Below are 25,345 nucleotides of genomic sequence, written 5' to 3' on the forward strand. Positions count from 1 at the left end.
GGATCTAGGACTGTTGAATGAAAGTTTAACAGTCCGAATCCACTATCATAAAATGCACTTTAGTGAAAGCGCTTCCACCGAAAAAGCACTTTCACTAAAGTGTGTTAAACAAAAAAATAAGAAAATTAAACTAATGTTTTTGCAGGGGGGCAAGCTCCCCTGCATCCCCCTACTTTAATATTCTCACTCTGAGATCGCACTACAGTGGGGGAAAAGGGAATTTTCCCTTATCCGCAGTGTTGTACGACCTCCGCAACAGGCATACTTACACTAAAGTGCTTCTTCGGTGAAAAGCACTTTCACGTAAGCACGCCCGGCCGTTAGTGATTCAGTGATATTTTCATTCAGGGATCAGTATGGATCCCATATACATATAAATATATATATATATATATATATATATATATATTTATTTACATATATGTGTGTGTGTGTGTGTGTGTGTGTGTATATATATATATATATATATATATATATATATATATATATATATATATATATATATATATATATATATATATATATATATGGGTCTACTTCAGTAGACTGACCACTTACTTACCCGACACCCAATTGCCTGAGACGAGAAGACCGACAACTTCACAAGACCCACTTTCGGAAGACCTAAGTTTCACATGAGGTAAGTAACCGTTTGGCCATCCTATTGAACGTTGACCCTTACTCCCACGGTAGTGGGTTCACAGAGTTGGTATATTTAGTTAGGGGTATGGGGGGCAAAGGCCCCCACATCGGTGGATTTAGTTTTGCTTAGTTTAGTTACTTTAATTGGAATGGCCAAGCAATTACTTACCTCAAGTGAAACTTCTGTCTTCCGGATGGCAGTCTTATGAAGTTGTCAGTCTTTTCATCTCAGGCAACTGGGTGTCGGATAAGTAAGCAGTTGGTCTACTGAAGTAGACCAAGTATTACTGCTGCACAGGTTAAAACAGCACTATCCAAGGCCAAGAATACAGCTTGTATGGGACCTGACAATATCCCTGGCTATGCTCTACATGAACTACAGAGTGAACTGGCATGTCACCTGTGTGCCCTGTTCAATCACAGCCTCATCTCAGGCTTTGTTTCTACCGAATGGTGCACTGATACACTCATCCCTCTCCACAAAGGAGGAGTGACTACAGACCCTGGGAACTATCACCCCATTAGCCTGATGAGTCTGATATGCAAAGCTATGGAACGCATCATCATGGACCTAATAAACAAGGATATAGGGAATCTCCAAACACTGGAATTCACACAATTTGTTTTTTTGAAGGATAGATTATGCCTGCTCAACTTGGATGACTTCTTTGAGTCAGTCACCAGAACTCTGGATGATGGCAAGGTGGTTCATACAGCCTAACGTGATCTGGCCAAGGCCTTTGATGCCATTCCCCACTCAGGAATCATAGAAAAGCTCACTAAGCTAGGCACCAACCTCTATATCACTAGGTGGCTTGCAAAATGACTCACAGATAGAATCCACAGTGTGAAAGTAGCTGATTCCTAGTCAGACTGACGACCAGTCATGAGTAGAGTCCGGCAGGGTTTGGTCCTGGGTCCTCTCCTGTTTAGTATCTACTTCTCTGAAGTCTAGGCCAACACTAAGGGACTCTGTCTGATAAAGTTCACAGATGATTGCAAGTTGGGAGCTATTATTAACTCCCCAAGTGATGCTGACATCCTACAGAAAGGCCTCACTGAAACCAACAACTGGTGTCAGAACCATGGCCTGAAGCTCAATGCCAAAAAATGTGTCGTCATCCCCTTTGGGAAAAACTCGGTTCCCATGAATTACCACATCGATGGTAGTCCACTGAACACAGAATGTTTTATAAGAGATCTGGGAACACAGGTTGACAGCAACCTTTATTTTGACCACCACATTGCCACTGTGGGAAGCAAGTCCTTCTATGTGGGACATCTCATTACTAAGGGTTTTGCATCCAGGAAGAAAGAGGTCATTGTCTCCCTCTACTCTTCCCTCATTAGGCCAATCATTGACTACAATACCCCATTTGGCATGTACCTCACTAGACACCTGCAACAACTGGAGAGGCCACAAAAATACTTCACAAAAAGGATCCTAGGCCTTAAACACTTGTCCTATATGGACAGACTCAAAAACTCCAACTAATCTCTGTCTCATATCACTTACTTAGAGGCGATCTCGGCTTGACTTACAAAGCCAGGTCTGACCCAGATCTGTTAGAAATGCTACATCTAAAGAAATCCCAATCCCACCACACCACATGCTCCAGAGACCTCAGCCTTACCACAATCAACAGAACGTGCTGGAGAGACAGGTTCATAACCCAGAGACTGCCATTCTGTGGAATAGACTTTGCGTACATGTCAAACAGAGAACCTCACTGGCCTTCTTCAAGAGAAATCTTGATGAGTGGATGGGAAATAGAAAATTCACCATGGGGATCACTCCAGTGGCTCTACTCGACAGAGGCACTGGGAACTACGGTCAGGTGGCACGATGCCAGGGTAATCCTATGGGCTAGGCTTGTAAAGACTCCAGTGCCATTATCCTAGTACACACCTATGAACCTATGAACCTATGTAGATAGATATTTATAGATATTTATACATAGATAGAAAGACAAAACATAAATTGCTAGAAATCAAAAACCTGGGTACAATTAGTGGTTCATGTAACTGATGGAGAGGTAGGGGAAAAATAGGCTTTTCTTATCTGCGGCATGGTTACATGGGAATTTTCTGTATTGATCCTTTGTAGACACTGTGGGCGTCAACCCGATGGGGCATAGTCCAAGGAGATGAAAAGGTGGTGGGCTTGCCTAAGCTGCTGCAGGGAATGAGCAATACACTGCATGCCACTATTGCACACCCAGTCCTCAGCTGCAGCCATAGATAGAAGGGGGAATACAGGGTACATCTCAAGGCAGTATACCCCCAGCTGAGAGTGACAGCCAAGCCCCTCAGATGGCCTTAGGTTATGTGACTGACACCAATATTGCAGGAAGTCTAGGGGGAAAAATGAAGCAGCTGGTAGAACTGGTATTCATGTGAGTCATGAGGTTGGTAGACCATAGGATGGAGCAGGGGCCAAAAAGTGCTCTGAAAAAAATGCCACTAGAGTAATCCAAAACCATTCTACATTTATACCCTTGCATCAAACTACCCTGAGTTAATGGTTTCAATAAATCTTTCTTGTTTTTATGTTATCTCCAGTTATACTCTTCACACTAACATCTCGGTATTTCTGGGTTAAAAGGATACTTTCTAGCTCACATTTGACAAAATTATAGTCAAAGTCAGTCTTGATGCTCTAATCATTTTCTACTGGCATTAACCCCACTTTTTATGGAATTACTGATAATAGTTATTTTACATCCATTCATGAAGTTGCTGGTCTTTTATTGTACCGATAAGATAAAAATAATACTTTATATAGCTCTCCAACTGTTGTACTAGTGAGTGTTGCTTCACCAGCATTACAGTGGAATCAGTTTTACAGCCTGTAACACTAACAACAAATCTAATAGACATACTACCTGAAATAGAATACAGCTTATATAACAAAAAATTGCTATTGTTGGCTTTTTCACTGCTTAAAAAAAAATCACAAAAATCAATCAAAATAAAATTGCAAATAAGTCTGTTACTACAGTGTCAGTCTTCTTAAATTCTTAAAACATTCCATTTTTTCTAATCTATTCATGTGACATAGCATTCTTCAGAAGCTGGTCAAATATGGTTAAATTATATTCATTTGCAGTCATAATTACTAGGCCACCATGTTTGTCTGCATGCATGTATCCATAGCCTTTATTGTTTCTTATTTTATCCCATGATATTTTTCCTCATTAGTTAAATGTAAAACTTTTTCTTAGCTGCCTTATTCAGGTGCCTGAGTATCAGTGCTAGCAGCTACCCCAAGGAAATCAAATACAGGGTTAACAACTGGGTAGAGGTACTTTCATTATTTAATGCTTTTGCTCTGCAGTTGACTCTGTCATGTGTTTATGTGAAAAACTTCAAATTAATCTGTCTAGCAAACATTTTTTAACTAGTCAATACATTCAAAGTTAGAAGTCTAAACAAAAAACTCCACTCCCTAGAAGCTTTCTTTACCCTAGAGAATGCTGATATCTGTGTGGTCACTGAGAAATGGTTTAAAGCCGCAGAGAGCACACCAGCAGTGTGAGGTTATAATGCCTTCCACACATTTAGGCCAGCTACTTCACAGGCAGGGACTAAAGGTGGAGGTGTCTCTGTTTACATCAAAAATAAATATAATTCGGGATTGGTCAAAAAGCACAATGCACTTGAGCTGCTTCATGTTCAAATCACCATAGGTAAAATCCAGTACCACTTCCTTGCAAGCTATAGGTCCCCCTCCATGACCCAGGAAACCAATACCATGTATTATACGTATTAGAAACAGTAACCATCCAACCCAACACCATATTCCTAGGTGATATTAATTACCTCACTATTAACTGGGAATCCTGTATGACACATAACTTACATGCACAGAAATTCCTGAATTTTTAAACAGAAACTCTCTGGACCATATAGTCAATACACCAAACAAGGGTGCAACCATACTGGGTCTGGTCCTCACTAATATTGGAGACTGCTGCACACCACCTACTGTAATGCCTTCCCTGGTAAGGTCAGACACAAAATGAACTCCTTTGAAGTAAAAATAAAACCTGGACCTCCAGTTAACCTGGAATATTCAGGAACTATTCTAACGTTAACCTCCTGCTATTAAGTGTGAAGCTGGCAAAATTTCAAGCCCCAATAAACCCTGAGAGCACTGCTGCCTATGCCGAACTGTTCGCAGAAACCCTATACAAGCATGGTAATAGCTACATAGAGGCAGCTGTACCCACCAGGAAGAAGTACAGAACTAACTAAAAAAACAAGCCACCCTGGTGGAATCACAAAATCAATAGGCTGTATAACAGAAGGAAAAAAATCATGTCAAAAATTAAGAGGTTTAGCACCCAGCAGGATAAAAGCACTCTCATCAAACTAAACAAACAACTCAGAGGGCAAATAAAGTTTACCAAAGCCAAGTTTGAGCTGAATTTGGCCTCCCAGGCCAAGGACAAACACAAAGCATTCTTTAGCTAGGTCTGCAACCTCAAAGGCAATACAGAATTTTGTGCAGAGCTCATTATGAATGGAGCCAGCTATACTGAGCTAGAAGATATAGCAAACCTCCTGGCTGATAAATTCAGCTCCAGCTTTACCTCTCTCTCCCCCTCAACCTTCCCTCAGGAAATATCATCAAATATAACTCCCCCTACTATCACTAAGGAACAGGTCCTTAATGCTCTCTCTAAGACCAAGAACACTGCATTAATGAGCCCAGACAATATCCCAGGATGCCTTCTAAATAGCATGGAACATGACCTATCATGGCCTCTGGTTTACTATTTAACTGTAGCCTCCAAACATGCATCATGCATCATGAATGTAGAAAGGCAACAGTCATCCCTCTGCACAAAGGAAGGCTATCTACAGACCTTGGAAACTACAAACCAATAGGTCTCACTAGTCTTATATGTAAAGCTATGGAAAGAATTATCATGGAAATTATCAATAGAGATATAGTAAACCTCCAGACACTGGACCCAACCCAGTTTGATTTTGTCAAGGGCAGGTCATGCCTACTCAAGCTGGGGAACTTGTTTGAGAAGGTCACCAAAGCAACAGATGAGGGCAAAATCATTCACACTGCTTACCTTGATCTGGCAAACGGTATTTGACATAATACCCCACTTGGGCATTGTTGACAAACTCAGGAGGTTAGGTACAAACGCATATGTCACCCAGTGGATAGCCAACTGGCTCACAGACAGGACCCAGGAAGTTAAAATAGGGGAGTCCACCTCTATAAAGAGGCCACTCACAAGTGGAGTCACTGAAGGATCAGTCCTTGGACCGCTCCTTTTTGGCATTTACTTCTCAGAAGTCTAGGTCAATGTCAGTGGTCCTGGGAGACTAAATTTGCAGATAATTGCAAATTAGGAGCTGTCATTGAATATCACACTGACACAAATGTTCTCCAGGAGGGGCTGAAACAGACAAACAACTGGTGTCAGAGCCATGGACTAAAACTAAATGCCAAGAAGTGCATAATAGTATCCTTTGAGAAGTCATCCATCCCTGGTAACTATCATACTGATATCACACCCCATAGTGTTGTCCCAGTAGTCAGGGACTTAGGGACACACATACATAGTAATCTAGCCTTAGACCATCACATGTCTACAGTGGTGAGGAAATCATTCTATGTTGCAACTTATAAACATAGGTATGGCGTCTAAGTCCAAGGAAGTCATTGTTCCACTGTATTTGGCATTCATCAGACCTTTCATTGAGTACAGTGCACCCTTTGGTATGTACCTAACCAGGCATATCCAACAACTGGAATGTCTGCAGAGGTTCCTCACTAAAAGAATACAGGACATAAGTAAAATGTTCTATGCAGACTGCCTCAAGGCTCTATCCCTGTATTTTGTCTCATACAGGCTTTTGAGGGGAGATCTATGCCTGGCATACAGGGCATTGTCAGTCCCAACTCTAATGGACCTCCTGCATATCCACAAAACAAACAGCACCAGAATTAACTGTTCTAAAGTCTTAAATCTTGCCTGTGATATAAATAGCAACTGCTGGAGAGATAGGTATGTATCCATGAGACTACCCCATCTATGGAACAGGCTCCCCATCCATGTGAAGCAGAGTTCCTCCTTAACCCAATTCAAGTGCAACTTTGACAATTGGATGGGAAACCAGAAGTTTGTCCCTGGTTTGGCACTTATATCTCTAATGGACACAGGTTACTTGTAAATGGTTAATCTCCCAGGCCCATGCTTACATTTATCAAGGGTATCAGAACTTATGTGAGATTTGGGATGCATGGCTAGGCTTAAAACGGCCCTTGTGGTCATTAGTCTGGTAAGCACCTATGAAGTTATGAACCTATGAAGAAGTCACTGGGCACATTAAGGATGTGGTGAAGAACACTTCTGACTAACTTCAAAGAATGAAACTACTAATTTCATGAACTTTAATCATTCTTTGATCTAGGAATGGAGTCCATTCCCATCATGGTATTAGAAACCCAAATGACCTGGAGAAATTAAACTGATTGAAACTAGTTATAGACTTTAAATCTGTTTATTCTTTTCCTAAATAAGCATGAAAGTGTTTTGTTTCACTGACACAGGAACCTGTATTCATGCTTCCCATATTTCTTTACTTTGCTGTCTTTACAAGCATAATTATGCACAAAAACTTTATAAGTTTCCATCCATGGCTGATTTTATCAGTTTTACAAGCAAACTTCAATTCAGTTGTTGCAATACTAGTTTTAATTACCTAAAAATATGCCATATTATATCATACATTTTTGTTTTGGTGCTAGAGATTGGCAGAGAGGATTTCAGAAATGATGGCATTATCTGTGGATCCTAAAACTTCTGCAGCTTCCAGGTTTGAGAGTAGATTAGGCAAGTTGGCCAAAACAAGTCCAGAGAGCCTTTAACCTATAATGGAAGAATTAATCAGTTGGCGTAAACAATTTATATTCAATAGATCTATAAATAATTGATATTCAGTAGATCTATAATTCTGGTGCATGATTTGAACTAGATTTAACATGTTTTAGTACTATTGTAATTAATGTCAGTGACCAAAAAAAGTTGCAACATCTGCTATGATACCATCAAGTAAGTTGTGCTCATTTTGCGGTGTCTGTAACCCACAACCCATATTACACAATTAAAGCTTGAATAATGTTTAATACCATTCGCCATTATTTCATGTAGCTGATCCAGAAGTCTTAGTTGACCTAAATGGAATTATTTCTAGGAATAAGTGTGATCTTACTTCGTATTTTGGTAAGATGAACACTAGTTTGCAAAATTCTGTAAATTTTCATGGGAGGCATGCTATGCCCACATCATGGGTTTTGGTGTATAGTAATAGCAAACTTCATGCATTGGTTTTGTGTAGTGTGTCCAGATTGGGGTTGGTGTACTTCATGTCTTTCCTTAAAAAATCAGATGTCTGACTTTGCTAACTAAATATTTTTTACCCTATATGATTCAAATGCAGACATTCAAACATGCTGATATGTCTGTGAATAAGTTCATATATCTATGGCTTTAAGAGAAGCATGATTGACATAATGGTTAAGGTATTCTCTTCCCTTCACACAAGGCACAGGGTACAATCCCAACCACCAAGCAATGCTTATGTAGTGTTTGCATCTTCTACCATGCCTCTGTGGGGTTCCTCTCAAAAACATGCTGTTTGTTTCCACCTCAAACCCAACCAAAAATTGAATTGTGGGCAGTGCCTATTAGGGAAAGAGTTGTGTAGATAAATCACTTTGGGTATCATATGTGGTGCACAGTGTCCTCTAGATAGGAGAATGTGAATTAGAGACTGTGTACTATTTACTCATTAGTGTAAATTTGCAATGCAATGCAATTTTGTCACATTGACTAATATCACCAAAATGGGCCTGGGTATTTGCTAGTGTTGCAGTATAAACCCATACTAGGGAACCATGATAATGGTTGGAGGGGTCTAGATGCCTCTTTTGGACAGTGTGTGCCCATCATAATGCCAGTCATCCCTTGCTCAATAAGGTAGCGGCTGGTATCCTGTTGTCCAACTTGTATTACCTGAAATACCTCAGCTGAGAAAAAGTTGGATGTAAAACTAATTAACCTAATAAACATAAGCTAAACATAATTTAATGATTGCTAGACTGAATATGGGTTTACTAACAGGATGCAGCTTGGAAGGGGATGCCATGATGGTGAGGTGAAGACTGAACATCCTGTGTATTGCAAGACAAGGTGTAAGGGCAGTGCAGCAAGGCAACACTTGTTTGGGATCCAGAATCTACTAGCCATCGGGGAAGACGCACTAGAGATGTTGAAGGAGGGTCTTCTGAAGACAGTGATCATTGTCATCAGAATTAGTGAAAGATTTGGCAATCAGAATCCAGTGTAAAGATGGGGCAGTAATCTCTGCCTATACCCCACAGAGTTCTGACAGTTAGGAAAGTATTGGACTCTGGCAGCAGGTGCAGGACATACTAGACAAAGCAGGACAACTTGATTTGATGTTGATAATGGGGGACCTAAATGCTAATAGCAGGACAAATAGAACAGGATACGAGGACTGCCTGCATCCAGATTGGTGGAGTAAAAGAATTAAAGAAAAGGAGACCATTCTAGACTTCTGTGGCAGATAGCTTAATTGTAGGCCAAATATTGTTCTGCAGGAGAAACAGTCACAAAATTACGTACAAGACTGGCCAGCATGCAGCTCAGGTAGACTTCTTTCTAGTAAGGAAATGACATTGTGGTGGAATTAGTAATTGCAAAGTCATCCCCAGTCAAAGAGTCATTACACAGCATAAATCCCAAGTGGTGTGAGAAAGGTCTAAGTTCAAAACAGACTAGGCTAAATACCTGGAAGTTGACTGGATTTAAAGCACAAGAGTTTAAGGAAATACTCAGAGCTCTAACACCTCAGGAAAAATTGGAAATAAGTGAAGAATAATTGGAAGGAACTCAACAGCACATATGAAGACTATAGAACAGGTATGTGTGTCAGGTATGATAATTTAGTACATAAGGAAAGCCGTTGGTGGAATGCAGAAGTCCAGGAGTTATAAAAAGTAGGAAGGATGCAGGAAAAATTGGGGGATAGAAATGATGGAGAATGCTAAGAAGGAACACTGGCTGGCTAATAAAAATATTTAGAATAATCATAATAACAAATAAAAGGCATAAAAAGTACTTTACCGTCTTCTGAAAAAGTGACTCAGCAGATGATACACAGCAACTCTATCAGGATAAGAGACAAAGACAGAAAAATAAAGAAGATAATCAACAGATACTAGTCATAAAGGATGCAACAACCTGTTCACCAGTCCACAGGACATCAATGGCAGTTAGAAGGAGTACTTCTAGCAGGCAGCTTCTGAATGAAGAAAACCCCAGATAATCTTTACTGCCCTATACACAGCCTATGATGAAAGAGGAAGGACAGATCAACCTCAAAGAAGTAAGAAGAACACTAAAGTAAATTATGCCAGGGAAAGCAGCAGGCTCAAATGAAGACACATCAGATATGATCAAGTTGTTGGGTGAGTTAGGGGAGAAATGGCACCTCAGGGTGCCCGCAGCAGTATGGATGGCAAGGTATATTTCAAATGACTGGATAATAAGCATATAAGAATATTCACAGCAGTGGGTAGCTTAGAGGAAGTACACTCCTGTCTGACTGTGTAAAAGTGCTGGCGCACGTGCTAGATAAAGAAATACATTGCATTTCTTGCTCTTTTAGTGTCCTTCACTATTAATAATGCCTGAAACTGCAGTTACTGTAAACGAGATCTTGTAAAAATGTGTAGAAACAGGCAACCTGATGTCCAGATAGTCAATACTAACCACAGGAAACAAACGAGATCTTGAGAAGTACCAACATCATTACAGTAGTGGCTAGTTGTCAGCATGTAAGTTCACTCTTATGGTCAAAGAGATACTTGCTACATATACATCCCTTCTGTTCTGCAATAGGATCTTGGAAGTATGACCATACAGCTAAGAAATGGCTATTTGAAAATGTCAATTATGATTATTCAAACCCTAAAAATCTCAGCTTAAGTCTCGAGATCTTTAAGAATTTATATGTTCCGATGGTCAACATGCATGAAAAAGCTAGAAATCATGCATCCAACAGGCGATGTGATGGTCGCCCTCCAAAAATAGCATTTAGAAGATTCTGAATGTTTCTAGCACTAAATCAAAGTGTGAAGTATTTTACCCAACCCATCTTAAAACTCAAATTAATAACAGATGACTCAGAAAAACCACAAAAGTCCTTCAGTCCAAATATGATGTGTTTCATACAATTTTTTTCCAAAATACCCATTGTAATCAATGAAAATGATTTTTTTTCTGCATTGTCTATCACCTTTGCTGTCAGCTCTTAATGTGTTTCTGACACTGCAAATGAAGATTGTGATCCCACATAATTTGCAAACACATGGTTAAAATTGTTTTATTATTCTCTGCATTCAGACACAATAATACACCATTTAACTGTTGTACTCTCTTTTCCCCTGATATTGCCTTATATATTTAACTTCTTCATTTCCTTCTACTTGCTTAGCCAAGAAGCTCCAACACTGGATTCCGTCTGTGTGCATGCATTCCCATTATCATTATAAATTCTACTCTGATTAATATGTTAAATCATATTTCTCATAACTGTATATATCCACGTCATCATCTTCCATTCTTTTGATCATCCACATCTGTTTAATTGTTATGCCTCAACACATGCTTGCATTTTTTTATATTTTTGATTGTGGTAGCCCCCATGTTGCAAATAAAACATCCAAAAAGACAGTGTTATTGAAACCAGGATTATAGTCCATTTTCAGTATGTTGCTTGGTTGCCCAGATGTTAATTAGATGTTTACAGTTATGTCACCATGAGTCTATTTTATTTGTCTTTTTGGATTATTTTCAAAAACATCTGGTACAGTAATATATACATAAAATGATACCATTTTATCTTTTTCTTCAATTCTTTATCTTAAACACAGGACTTAGTTAAATTGTGATTTATTTGATTTTCAATTTACTATGAGAAATTTAACCAGAGTTATGTAAAGCATTTTATTTTATTTTCATAACAATGAACAAACAAACTCATTATAAAACAAAGAAATAACTATTTACATATGCCCACAGCTGAATGATATATCTATGTAGTGTATATTAACAACAGTTTGTAGTTTTCAAGCAAATCTTTAAATTTAAGCCAAAACTTACATGAATGTGTAATATTACAAGTTGTCATCTTTATTGTATGCAGTTCACTACAACATAAAATGTTTGCATACCAGAGGGTATAGTTTTCCTTTTCAGTTCAGTTATTTTCCTAGCTATTTCTAGTATAGACTATAGAAGAGGCACTTGAGTCTTTGGAAGTATCTCAGGAATCAGAGTATTAAATAAAACCAGTGACATAGAGATATTACATCTATCTGACCACAATGCCTGAATAAAGTTTTTTAATTTCTTTCCAAAAAGCACCTCATAGAAAGAGGTTCTCCAGTTCAGTCATCGACTGGGGTACCTTCTGTGTGGAGTCTGCATGTCCTCCCTGTGGTTGCGTGGGTTTCCTCCGGTGCTCCGGTTTCCTCCTGCATCCCAAAGACACGCTGTAGGTGGATTGGACACTCTAAATTGGCCCTAGGCATGAGTGCGTGTACATGTGTGCCTTCTGTGGAAGTTTGGGTGCTGGGCTGGCAACTCGACACCGTAAAACACCACTGCCAATCATGAGTGGGCAGCTGAATCACTGTGTTGTCCCCTAACTGGAAAAATCCGAAAGAAGAAGAAGAAGAAGAAGAAGAATTTATTTCCAAAAAGGAGAGATGACTTCACTTTCACATACCATATGCATCCAATCTGTTATTATGTCAGAATCACATCTCCAGCATTTGACTCTGATTGAGTTATACATAATTGTAATTTAAATTAGAATTGTAAATTAGGTGTAACAAATGTTCTGTGTAAGAATTTCCAGATGAAAAATTTCCAACATAAGGAAGATATATTTTTATCTGTTGACTTTAATACTATTTTCTTGTCTTCTTCAGTAAAATTCCCATTATTAATTTTTATGGAATAATTCCAATAAGTATTATCTGACAATAAGGCATCAAAGTAAGAATTCTATAAATTTGTGATAAGTAATGACTTATTTTTCATTGCTTTATTGTTAATTTTAATTAGGAATTCCAATATTCTGGGGAATGATTTTTTATCCAAATGAAATACCTTATTTATCTTTGTGCTGACAAAATCTCTACATATTTGTAATATTAACCAGTTCCTAGTATCATGATTTTATTCAGACATCACATTTTCAACAGTATATATTTCTGTACCATTCAAAAATAGATGCCAATAAGTTAAGTGATTTTGTTGTTTTAATTCTATCATTTTTTTTTGAAATTGTGAGTTTCTAAACATTCATTTGTATATGCTATTGGAAATATAGAAAAGTCTTTAATACATCAGAATAGGTAAACGTCTTGAAGAAAGAAATAATGTTATTTATATAGGGAATTTGATTAGAAGAATTATTTCCATTTAAACAGCAATCTTTTAATAGCCAGTCAAGGCTGTTAGAAACTATTTGGTTATGACAAGTTATGATATGTTTATTAGTTTTAGATAATATTACCTGATGAATTGTTTCTGTTTTGAATCATATGAAGACTTTATCCACAATGCAATAACTTTTACAATTGTTGAAGTAGTGTACAATTGAATATCAGGAAATCCAATCCCACCATTTTCCCAACCTTTTGTGTGCCAGTTGAGAGAAATCTTGGTTTATTGGGATGCCATAGAAATTTAAGTAAAATGTTATTTATATTTTCATTTATATTTTTGATGGCGACAGTAATAATGATTGCATAACAATTAATATTTTAGGGAGAATTGCAATCTTAATTAGCATTAAGCATACTTCCATAGCAAAGAAAAATGTATTCCAACTTGTGACTGAACTTATAATTTTATTGGTAACCTGTTGAAAATTCACTTATATAATTTCTTTAGAATAAGAAGTAATGGTGATACCAAGATAATTAGTTTGAGTGCAACTCCTTTTGAAATCAGAATATTTTTGTATGATTTTTTTACATTTCTTATTGATTAATAATGCATGCACTTTATTATGATTAAATTTTAGTATTAACATTTTTTCAAATTGCCTCATAAAACTAATTATATATTCAAGTGATGTTTCTGTGTTCCCTATTGTACGTAGAATATCATCTGGAAAGAGTTGAAACTTTAGTTTAAAATCATCTTCTATTTTGATACCATTAATGTTCTTATTAGATTTAATAAAATTATCAAATGGTTCTGTTAGTAATGTGAAAGTAGTGGTGATAGTAGACAAGCTTGTTTTGTACCTTTTTCTAATTTAAAGGGATTAGAAAGAAAGGAGCCTATTTTGACGTACGCACATGAATTAATGTAGAATTTTGAAATTAATGCAATTAGCTCAGCTGAGAAGTTGAATTCTTTAAGTGCTTTAAATAGATAAGTCCAAATGACTGACTTAAAAGCTTTGTTTAAATCAAGACTAATGATAGAGAGTTCTTTTTTATTTTTATTTGCATAATCTGTTAGTGTATGTATTCTTATTGCATTATTTTTTGCCTATTTAAAATAAATCATGTTTGATCATTGTTAATTAATGTTGGTATTACTAGATTGATTATGTTAGCTAAAATAGACATCAACATCTTATATTTATAATTTAAGAGTGAAATGGGTCTATAACAAGAACTTTTTGAAGGGTGTTTATCTTGTTTTAGAATAGGTGATATGAGGGGATATTTCCATGATGAGGGATCTTTATAAGTTGTTTTTATTTCCTTATAGGTCTTTTCTAATATTTTGACTACAATATATGAGAGTAGTTTATATAATTTTGGTATAAGACCATCTAAGGCAGGAGCCTTATAATTTTTTTTTTTACTTTTTTATTTGATCTTTTATTTCCATGACAGTGAATGGTCTAGCATTTTTTTAATTGTTCACTTGTTAATTTATTATTTATATTTCCTTTAGAAAAGTTTCAACTATTTAATCATTGTCTAAGTTATTATAATTTTAATTTATACTTTCATAACATATTCTAAAGCTTTCAAGACTACTCCTAATATATGTTTTTCTTTTTTTTAATTATTTATTAGTGTTGTACTTTCTTTGATATGATTTAGTTTATTCATTTTCTTTGATCTAATAGCAAGATTATGTAAGCTTGATGGGTTTATTGAATTCATTTGAAGCTTTAGTTTTCCAGATTTATTGACATTTTATGATTTAGAATTTCAATGTATTTTGTATTTAATTTTTTTTAGTTCTGACTGACTGATAGCATCATTTGGTTTTATGTATAACATTATTTTATCTATTTCAGCCTATAATGTATTTAATTCTTTGTTCCACTCTCTTGTTTTACTTATACAGCATCTTATAATTCTATCATTTAAGTAAGCCTTTAGTGAATTCCAAAAGATAAATGAGGTTTGGTAACAAACCAATTTGTCCAGGGATATCATCAGAAAGGAGTTAGACAAATATATTAGTCGGAGTTAAGAGGGTGGGGGGATGAAAGGGTTAAATGGGAAGGAGGGATATTTAGGATGAAATGAGGTAAAGGGGAGGGGCTTAAGAGGTTTAGACAAGTGTAGCTGGGTAACGAGATTGCATTTTGGCGTGAACTTGCTGAACTTGCTTTATTGCAGGCTCACATCCCTATGAATAGTGGGTTCTTTGGTCAGGTAAGCCTTAGTTTGGCAGTAGTAGCATGTGAATAGGTAAATTAGGCCATGAGAAGGTGAGTAGAAAGGGGGTAGGCTATGTATATATAACATTTATTTCTTCCTTCTGCTTCTTTCCATTGAGATGCAAGATTTCTTGATCTTCAATTGGTCATGGGGAGATGGGTTTGGCATGTTGGTTGAGCTTGATGCCTGTTAAGCACCAGATACAGGGGTTGATTTGTGTTGCCCGTCCACGTTGTGGAGGGAGTACAGACTCCTCAGGTTCAAACATGGGGCATGAGTGTGTTGCGGGCTGGTGCAGGTGTTGCTTGTTTTACCACAGTGCTGGTTAGACAGAGGGTCTTGGGTTGACATTAGTTTATTCATTGCAGTACTCATTAGGCAGAGTTCCCCTTTTAACCCTTTTTTTTCTCTCGCAGTACTTATATCCATGGTGGTGGTGGCTCACTACTGCCAGCTTCCTCAACAAAGGTACATTTAGTGGAGCACGGAATGTCAGTATAAGTAGGTCTCTAGGTTGGAAATGCTTACAGAAGTGCTATGATATTAACAGAGATTACACTAGTGGAGGAAAACTGGCCACTAGTTCTACTGCTTACAAATATTTAAATGTTTGCCTCGCTTAACACAAAATTCAAGAAACTAATCCAGTGTACTGTTTTGCTGTGGCCATTATACTATTTTTAGCTTTCCTCACAAACGCACTTGTCAGGGTTGTTGCAAGTAGTTTTTCTGGCTGGTTGCAAGTTTCCATATCTGTGCAGGTGCTTTCACATTGTGCTACATGCTATATTCTCTTGCAGTCAGCCATTTAGTGTATGATTATCTTCAAGTGTGCTTTAGGAGTAATGAGAATTATGTCTTTCTTTTTTTTAATAGCTGGTACATAGTTATATTTTAATAGTGACTAGGCACACATTAGTATTTTTAGTAAATTGTGTACATTTACAGTTTAAGTTATAGGTTAATTGTCAACTTGTAAATGTAAGAAATGTTTATTTAAATGTAAAATTGTCTGTCTGCAGAGTGTGTGCTTAAAAGGTTGGAGGCCCTTCTCAGCAGAATAGTCATGACGTGATATAATTTTGTGGATTATGTAAATATATTTTTTTCTCTGATTTTCATCTATAATTTTGTGACCATGAGGTACCCATGAGTAAAGGATTCTCACTTTGCATGTGCAGTGGAGTTTTAGGACTCACAGCAAATTACAAGCACATTCTGTTTTTTTTTTTTTTAATTAGTTGTCTGGTGAAAAGGGAACCGGGCATACCTCTTGTCTGCCCAGACTGTTGCAGAATGTCCTCATTTGCCTCATATTTTAGTCTATTTTGCATAAAGTTAAGGTTTCCTGGAATTAAATAGTGACTGTACTTGATTTTTGTCCTTGACATCCTACAGAAGATGCATGCTAACTCAAATCTGGTCATTCCATCAATCTTTTCAGGTGGTAAGAGCAATATGTAAAATCTAGCCTGGTGTGTGGTTTCTTTTCTTTTTTTGCATTTTGCCCCATTATTTGAGATTTTGTTCAGATTTCTTGAGCTGTGAAGTTGAGAGGTATGGGACCAGGCTGGTTCAGAAATATACAGGTCATTGTGTTTGATTCACTCAGCTCTTAGAATTGTAGATTAAGTTGTGTTAATGGGGTAAGAGTTACAGTGGTCCTTGTTCTGGATATCGGTTCCATTTTACCTTTTCGGGTCGGAGCATGATGTTCTCGGAGGTGGGGATTGGTGCTTTGTAGCACTTACTATGTGTTGGCCATTTACAGAGTGTTTTGGGTGCTTTTGTGAGCTTGAAATGCATTCTGGGGGTGGAGGGTCACATGGCTGCTTGAGGTGAGTTGGGTCTTCCAAAAAAAAAAAAAAATTTCTTGGCAGTTTATCCAAGGGGGGCTGCAAGAATGGGTTCAGGGTGGCATGCTTCCTGGGCAGAGGGTTTGGGTGCCTGGTTTGTTGCCAACTGAAACCATTAGTTATGGAAGGCCGAAGTAATAGTGGTGAGGATGGTTCATGGGATTGTGGTGTTTTCAGTGGTTTTGCTGTGGTTATGATTTTTGGGGAAAGGGTGGACACTCTGTGTGCTTCATGGGTTGTGTCATCCCATGAAGAATGCCTGTCATGAGTGCAGCTTTACTCATTTTGGAATGGGGGACCACTTCAGCTGCATAACCACTCAGCCAAAGTTTTGATCAGGTGGTTTATATGAGGATAAAGCAGTTCTTGGTGGATCAGTCCTTTCCTTGATAATGCAGATAGGAGGAGTCTTAACAGTTCAGAAAAGACCTTCTTATTCGGTCTGCTGCTCATCATTGGTCTGTTATGGAAAATCACTGGGATGATCCGGGGACTGTTGGTGCTCAATAGCTGACATTTGCATTATGTGAAAGGCTGAGAGGTGTGATGTAACCCATCTTCAGTTGAGGTTTGAGGCCACAAGTAGTGGACGGTCTCTAAGAATGTGTGGAGTGACTTTAACCAGTATGGGGGGGGGGCTCCTTTGATATGCATTTGTGTTTCAGTTTTCCTAGCTTTCAGGAAATGCCCATTAACACAAAACTGCTACTTCTAGCACTTTCTAAGTTGTCATGAACAGTTTTGGGTGGTACAACTATTACTGGGTCTTTTAGTGGGCTATTGAACACCTGAACTGTGTGGGTCATGCCATTCCTGTAAAATGGGGGGGTGCTGTTATAGGGCAGGTTGAATTTGGGTCAGATATTGTTCTGTGTAAAAAAAAAAAAGAGAGAGAGAAAAGGGAGGAGTGTGAATGGTGTGTACTTTGAGGTAGGGTGCGTATTCGGTGTCCATACCCCTGATGGTACTCAGTTTCACTGAAATGTCCATATTTTGGTCCAGGTGGCCTAAGAGCAAGTCTTCTTACAAATTGGTGGTTAATCACTTAATATTGTGGGTATCCAGTATTGGCAGACATTGTAGGATGCCAGTGTTAAACTATTACCTCATTGTAGGGGATTGTTTGTGTATTCTAGCTAAGCAACTGGATTAAGGGGTTGTTTTGCCAGATGTAGGCTGGCATCATGGTTAAGATATTTGCTTTATAGGCTACAAGGTGTAAAGTTTTGATTTTAACATGGATGAACTGGCTAGACTTAAAATGGCCCCAAGGGCAGTTAGTTCCTTATTATAGATGTATGCCCAGCCATAACATTTACAGCATTTATTGCAATAATTTTCAGAGAGAGGGGTGGTTGCTGGGACCTGTGACCCCCCCTTTGGTTTTGGACTTTTGTTATACATTTATTTATACCTTGTTTGATTTTTTCTCTCAGTTTTCCTTTCTTTGTAGGTGTGGGCTCCATGGGCTCGCATCAGTGACCTGAAGGAAGCGAGCCAGAAAAGTGATGGAGGAGTTTACAGTTGATGTCCTGGTTGATGTAATGTGCACATTGACATCTTAAATGGAGGAGTGCAGAGTATGCATCACTTAGTGGCTTAAAGGAAGTGGATTTGAAAGGTAACTGATTCTGCTGGGGTGGAGGTCTGGTTGTTGGAGTGGCGAACAAGAAGGTCTTTTTTTTCTCATTGGAATTGCATTTGGGGCTGTTCATTGGGATTTGCATTTTGTTACAACTGTGACAGGAGGTGTTAGGTTGGGGAGGTATAATTTGGGGGGCTGATTTGTGGTTTGGATGTCAGGAAGGATGATTGAGAGTTTCTTGAACATTTTGCAATGTCAAGTTAATCTGGTATAGGAGGTTTATCATGAGATTGACTAGGTTTAGTGGGTGTTGGATGTTAGGGTTCACTTCAGTTGTGTAAGATGGCTGTGAGATAGGTTGTGTTGTCTGTTTGTGGAGGTGTATCGGCATGCATTGAGGTTAAAGGCTTGCTTTAGGAGTTTGGGACTCCTCTTTGTAAGTCAAACATATGGTAGGGTGAGGTTAGCTTACTTAGGCATGGATTACACCGGTTGACGGGATGAATTTGATGGAAAGATATGGTTATTTAACAGGCTTCAGAGCAAGGTAAGACAGTTCAGTTGGGCAGGAGGATGTACCTATGACTACTTTAGTTGCATGAATGACAAGATTGAGTGAGTTTGGTTAGTGGTCATAGATTTGAAGGGTCAGGTAGGTCAAGAGGGAAGATAGACAGACTTTGACTATTGTCAAGATGGGTTTTGATACAGGGATTGGTGTTGGGATAAGTTGTTCAGGGGGTTACTGTTTCTGTGGTGTTTATGTTCTGAATGGATTTAGTTATTTCAAAAGTGTTTTGAGGGTCAAGAAAGTCTTGGATGATCATTATGTGCTATGTTTCTACTGGACAGTTGGAGGGATAGCAGGATTGCTTTTGGACTTTGATATAGGGATGCTATTAGGATGCTGGTAGGCAATTGGCCTTGTGTGTTTTCACGTGGCATTGGGTTTAATGTTTTGGTGTTGCCTAGGGCAGGTAATGTCTAGGGCTTGTTATGTTCTTAATAATGGTAACTGGAAGGAGAGAGAAGCTAGTAAATATACAGAAGTTATGCAAAGATATGGTGATTATTTTAGTATTGGAAAGGGGTCATTGGTTTAACCGTTAGTCAAGCAGTGGCTTTCGGTGCTCATATGACAGGGTTTTGCAGATAGGGATCTAAGTGGGTTTAGAGAAGATGGGAACACAGAGTGATGTTTGGCTGATCCACCCCTTCCTTTTGGTATGGGTGGTTAAGTTGTCGAAATTCTGGTAAGAGAGAGGGGGAACAGTCTGGTTAGGCTGGTGGGCAGAGAAGAGTGACAGGCTTGACCTCTTCTGTTCTCCCTCTGGTGTTGGATATTTAAGTGGAAAATATAAGTGAGCAGGGGTAAGGACGTTGCTTATTTGGTTGGAGGGGAGTTGTTGGACACTGCTTCATAAGGAAAGTAAGTGGGTGGAGGTAAGGACACTGCTTACTGCGCCAGGATGAGTAAGCCACACTGTCCTGACTTATTTGGTTGGATGTGTAATTCAATAAATGGTATATGAAATGAGTGATGGGACTTTGCTTCATAAGTAAAGTAAGTGAGTGGAGGTATGGACACTGCTTACTGAGTCAGGATGAGCGAGGTCACACTGTCCTGATTAACATTACATGGATGTTTATGCTGTGATTAAAATCAGCTATATTACGTTTAGTTGTAATTAATAAATATTGGTTATAAAAGCTATGTTATGGAAGTTTAATAAAGGTCATCAAATGTCATTCGGTGTGATATGTATTTTTGAAGGGGACCAGGACAATATCCATTACCTCATCATTTATATTTATTTCTAAGAAATTCTATATCTCATTTACATACAGCTCCTTAAATCCTTTTATTTTAACAATGCATGCCGGTAATCTTCTATAATGTATTAATTTGTTGATTTTTAATATAATGTTAAATACAATAGCATTCTGATCTGACAATGGACATGACATTATTGAAACCTCACTGATATCTAAAGTCAGATTATTTGTAGCAAATACCTTATTAATATTGTCTGTGTTCTGGATCTATAACAGTAATAGCTATTGAACTGAATTCACTTTTCTTAGTTCATGTTTATGCTTTAAGTTCATTGGGTTTACAAAATTTGATAAATGTGTAGCTGATGATGTGATTCTAGGTTTCCTATCAGTAGTGGTATCCTTATCAGATAAGATTCAGTTAAAATCACCATCCATAATAAGATCGGCTTTCATATAATAACAATAGGCTATATTGTCTAAATAACTGTTTGCATCTTTAGCTCCAATCCCTGGAATCTAATAAGAGTTTACTAAAGTACATAATTTCTTGTTCCACTCAGTTACAACAATGCTTAGCATACCATTTTTATCAACCTAGGTATCAATTCCTTTAGGCATTACTGGTGAACTCTTCCAAGGAATGAGAGTGCCTCTCCTCTTAGATTTTAAATTGGAACCTGATAAAATCAAATAATTCTTTAATTATAGATTATTAACATCTTTATTTAGTAACTGTGCTTCTTATAAAAATACTATTTGAGCTTTATGTAGCTTCAAATATTTAAGCAGACTTCTGCTCTTTACTGAATTATTTAATTCATTGATATTAACAGATAAACATTTTAAATCAAACATTTATATGATAATAATAAAAAATATATTACTAAAAATACTTTTATGCAAAGAACTGTTATATACTTAAGAAACAATTATATGAAACATTTAGCTATGGGCAAAACTTTTAAAACAAATATACATTATCTAATAATTTAACTTAAAAACATTCTATCATTGAATAACATATTCCTAGTTTGTTCATAAAAATCAAACTACCTCTCAACCTCTCCACCTCCCCATTAGACTGTCTATACCTAGTTCCTGCTTGTGCTTTGTATAAGTATGTCTCATATTTTAAGTATGAATCATCTTAAAAGAGACCTTCTTTATGTTGTTAGGAATAAGAGAAAAATAAAAGTCTGCTTAGAACCAGTTTCTTTTTAAATAAGTCAGATTAGTTATAATTATTTCTATATTTCTGTATAACCCCTCCTTGTCCCCTGATCTACAACAAGATATTTTCACATTTGTTGTTTTAAAGGTCAGATAGCTGCATATTATTATTTATTGATTTACTATGCATCACATTATTTACAGAGCATGTTACTAGCTATATTCATATATAATTTTCCTGATCCTTTTTCTAATTATGTTTATATTATGTATCTAATATCACTTATATCAACTCAGTTATAATCCATATGTAATGTGCTGCTTGAAAGAACAGATATCGCTTCCCTTATATATCAGGTAAAACTGTATTCTAGTCCTTCTTTTTGAAATCAGTCTAATAACTTATTTATTTATTTATTTTATCTGGTGGTATTCAAACCAACATCAACACATTTTAAATAAAGTATTTCTGTTATAATTTATCTATGATTTTTGAGTCAGTTATAATTAAAAGACAATAGCAAGGGAATATAATCACTTGTCTTATATCAGAAGAGTCTTACTATAAGCTGCACTGTAGTCTATCTATTGCTATATAACAAACAGTCAACACTTCTAACCAGTATTTATTGATATTAAATTTTATTTTTTATCTTTTAATTTATTATAGCATATATATTATGTACATTATTTATGTATGAGTCAGTGTAAGGTGTTTTATTATTTTATATGAAAGCCTTTTAGGCTAATTTATCTGCTTTAACTTGTAAGGGCCCCAGGGCCATTAGCCTAGTAATCTATGATCCTATAATTAACAGTTAGAACGCACTGTATTTTCTGTTTTACCATTCTGTTGTGCCACTTCTGGTTAAAAAGGAGAATTGAAAGTTACTTTGTGAAAGGAAAAGGCAATAATAACAGCTTGTAGAATTTTATAGCTGAAAATTGGTCATGACACTTATTAGCGTCTTTTAAAGCTGGATTTAATTTAAAGGCACAAAAATGGTGTGTTTAGCTCCAACTGCTTGCAGAGAAACACTCAAAGCATTTGCAAGTGAATTTAAAACATTTCTATATGGATATTAGCTCTTGAAAGCCTTCTAATCAATTGGAAAAAAGTCCTTTTAAGCATTTTAAATATTCAAAAGCTTCCACGTAATCAGATGTTTCCCAGTAGCTCTGCATGTAAAATAAACGGCTTACTATCATTAGTGCGAACGACAATCATCCGGCACGTATGCTTCTGAAAATCAGATTGTCACTCACAAAATGAACTGTACAGGATAGTCGAACATACCTATGTGAATGCAGTAGTGCATTTGCATAAGTGCATTCGACTAACTGTACGGAGATCGCGGTACAGTGGGGATTGGAATTTCATCCAAATCCCCACTGTGGTGTGTTCTCAGAGTTGGAATATATTATTAGCAGGGTGTGTGGGGGGCACAGTCCCCCACATGGGGGGTGAAGGGAGGGGCTTGGCCCCTGTAAAATGTGATATTTCATATAGGAGTTTGATGTACATCAGCTCCTATATGGATATCACGTGATATTTACGATGACAATGCCAACCCAAATGTGTTGATCATTTGGGTCAACATTGCGAAGCCATTGGAATTCCAGGTTTAGTGGTTTCATTCGATAGTGTGAACGGAATGTGTTTTGCCTTTCCCAAAAATTATATAAACCAAAATAAACTTGTGGCATTCCCAAGTATTCATATTTCAAAATAAAGATTTACTAAGATAGTTTAATCAGAAACTAACCACTAAATATTATAAGTAGATTATAATAAAGTTTAATTAAAGATAAAACACTTCTTCTAACATCTGATATGCAGATATATTCTCAGTTTTTTTCATGTGTTGTTTTAGATGAAGCATTCCATCATTCTTTCAAGGAGACATAACATTTAAACATGTAATAAAAAATGACAGTTATGTGTGATCAGGATTTAACTTTTAAGGGTGTCAGTGAAGCACTAGTTATGTCATATCATTCCATTTCCTTTGTATATGTAAATAGCCACATTTTTTGTGTATTAGTATGTATTCTAACATACATTTTTGGTGTTATTTGTATATTTCAAGTACCGTGTTAAGTATCACATCCCTGAATCATGTTAAGATCTTAAAATGTATGTTTGTTTACACAAGCTTCATCCTATTAATGTTTAACATTTACTGAGAAATATGATAAGATCATTTAAATTGTATGCTGACTTAATTAGCTACACTTTTATAAATAACTTAGGAGAATCTTATCATATTAAAGAATGAAGTAGTAATCATTTGAAATAAGGGAAAACTTATTTACTTTGTAAAAATGGTGTTTAGTACCTGTTCCTTACTGTTCATACACTCCTTTAAGTTACTTAACATTTATTAGAAGGAAAATTAACTAATTATCCATTTTCTTTCAGTTTTTTACTTTTTTTGTATTTTACTGACCATCAATTTCTTATTGCATTTCTCTTCTGAGATGTTGACAAACCCCAGTCCATTCCGACAGTTTTTTTCTAGAATTTTATTCTTTTGTATACAGTCTAGTGTGCCTTCCAAAGTGTTAAAATTCTTCTGTCCTTCTGTAGGATGAATCTTTATTTTAGCTGGAAACAACATTTGTGCATTAATATTGTTTTCAGTTTTTAATACATGTTACACATGCTTTCCTTTTGACATAACTGATATTGAATAGTCATTGTTAAATCTTATAATGTTTTCTTTTTTTTTTTTTTTAACTGGATAATTACTCCATGCTGCTATTAAAACTAAACCTTTATCTTGGCTGGAAAAGAATCTAATAATCACTGACCTTGGTGAAGGTGGATACTTTTTAATGGTGAGTTGGAAAGTGATCTGTGTACCTTCTCAATAGCAAAGGAAAAAGCTTCAGGTAGGTTCAATGTCTTAGGCAGCCAGGTATTTGGGAATTGAATCATACTGTCTCTTTCCTTGAGGAGTCCATAAATCCTGATTTTATTTCTTCTGGATCTATTGTCTAAGTCCTCCATGTTTTCTTACAATAAGCTATTTTGTTTTAGAAGAAATTCAGTGTTATTCTCATTTTTCAAGCATCATTCCATCTAAATCAGTCATTGTCTTGTCTATACTTAAGATTTGTGAAGATTGTTGTTTAAGAGTTTCACTCAGTACTCAATTGTTTTTTATATTTTCCCATGAAAGTTGTCTATTTTCATCTCCAATTTATCCACATTTATATAAAGCTCATTGATATTACTTTGTATGCTCCATATATATCTCTTCACTGTGCTGTCTACCACACTAGGTTTAGAGTGGCCCATTCTTAGTAATTTAGTACTTTGTAGTCTTCTTGACAAGAAAACGTGATGAAAAATGTTTCAAACATTTTTTCTTGTAGAAATTCCTTCAGAGGTTGTTTAACTATATATTCATCATATTTTGAAATTTTTTCTTTGACAATTTCTGTAAAAATCCTGACAGAGATGTTAAAATAAAGCAAAGCAAAAATACAGTGCTGTTACCTGCTCACCATCTTACCCAAGCACCCCTCCCCATAAATGAA

The sequence above is a fragment of the Protopterus annectens genome, chromosome 1.part0, assembly GCF_019279795.1.
Source record: "Protopterus annectens isolate FY-2018-M chromosome 1.part0, PAN1.0, whole genome shotgun sequence".
NCBI classification, from domain to species: Eukaryota; Metazoa; Chordata; order Ceratodontiformes; family Protopteridae; genus Protopterus; species Protopterus annectens.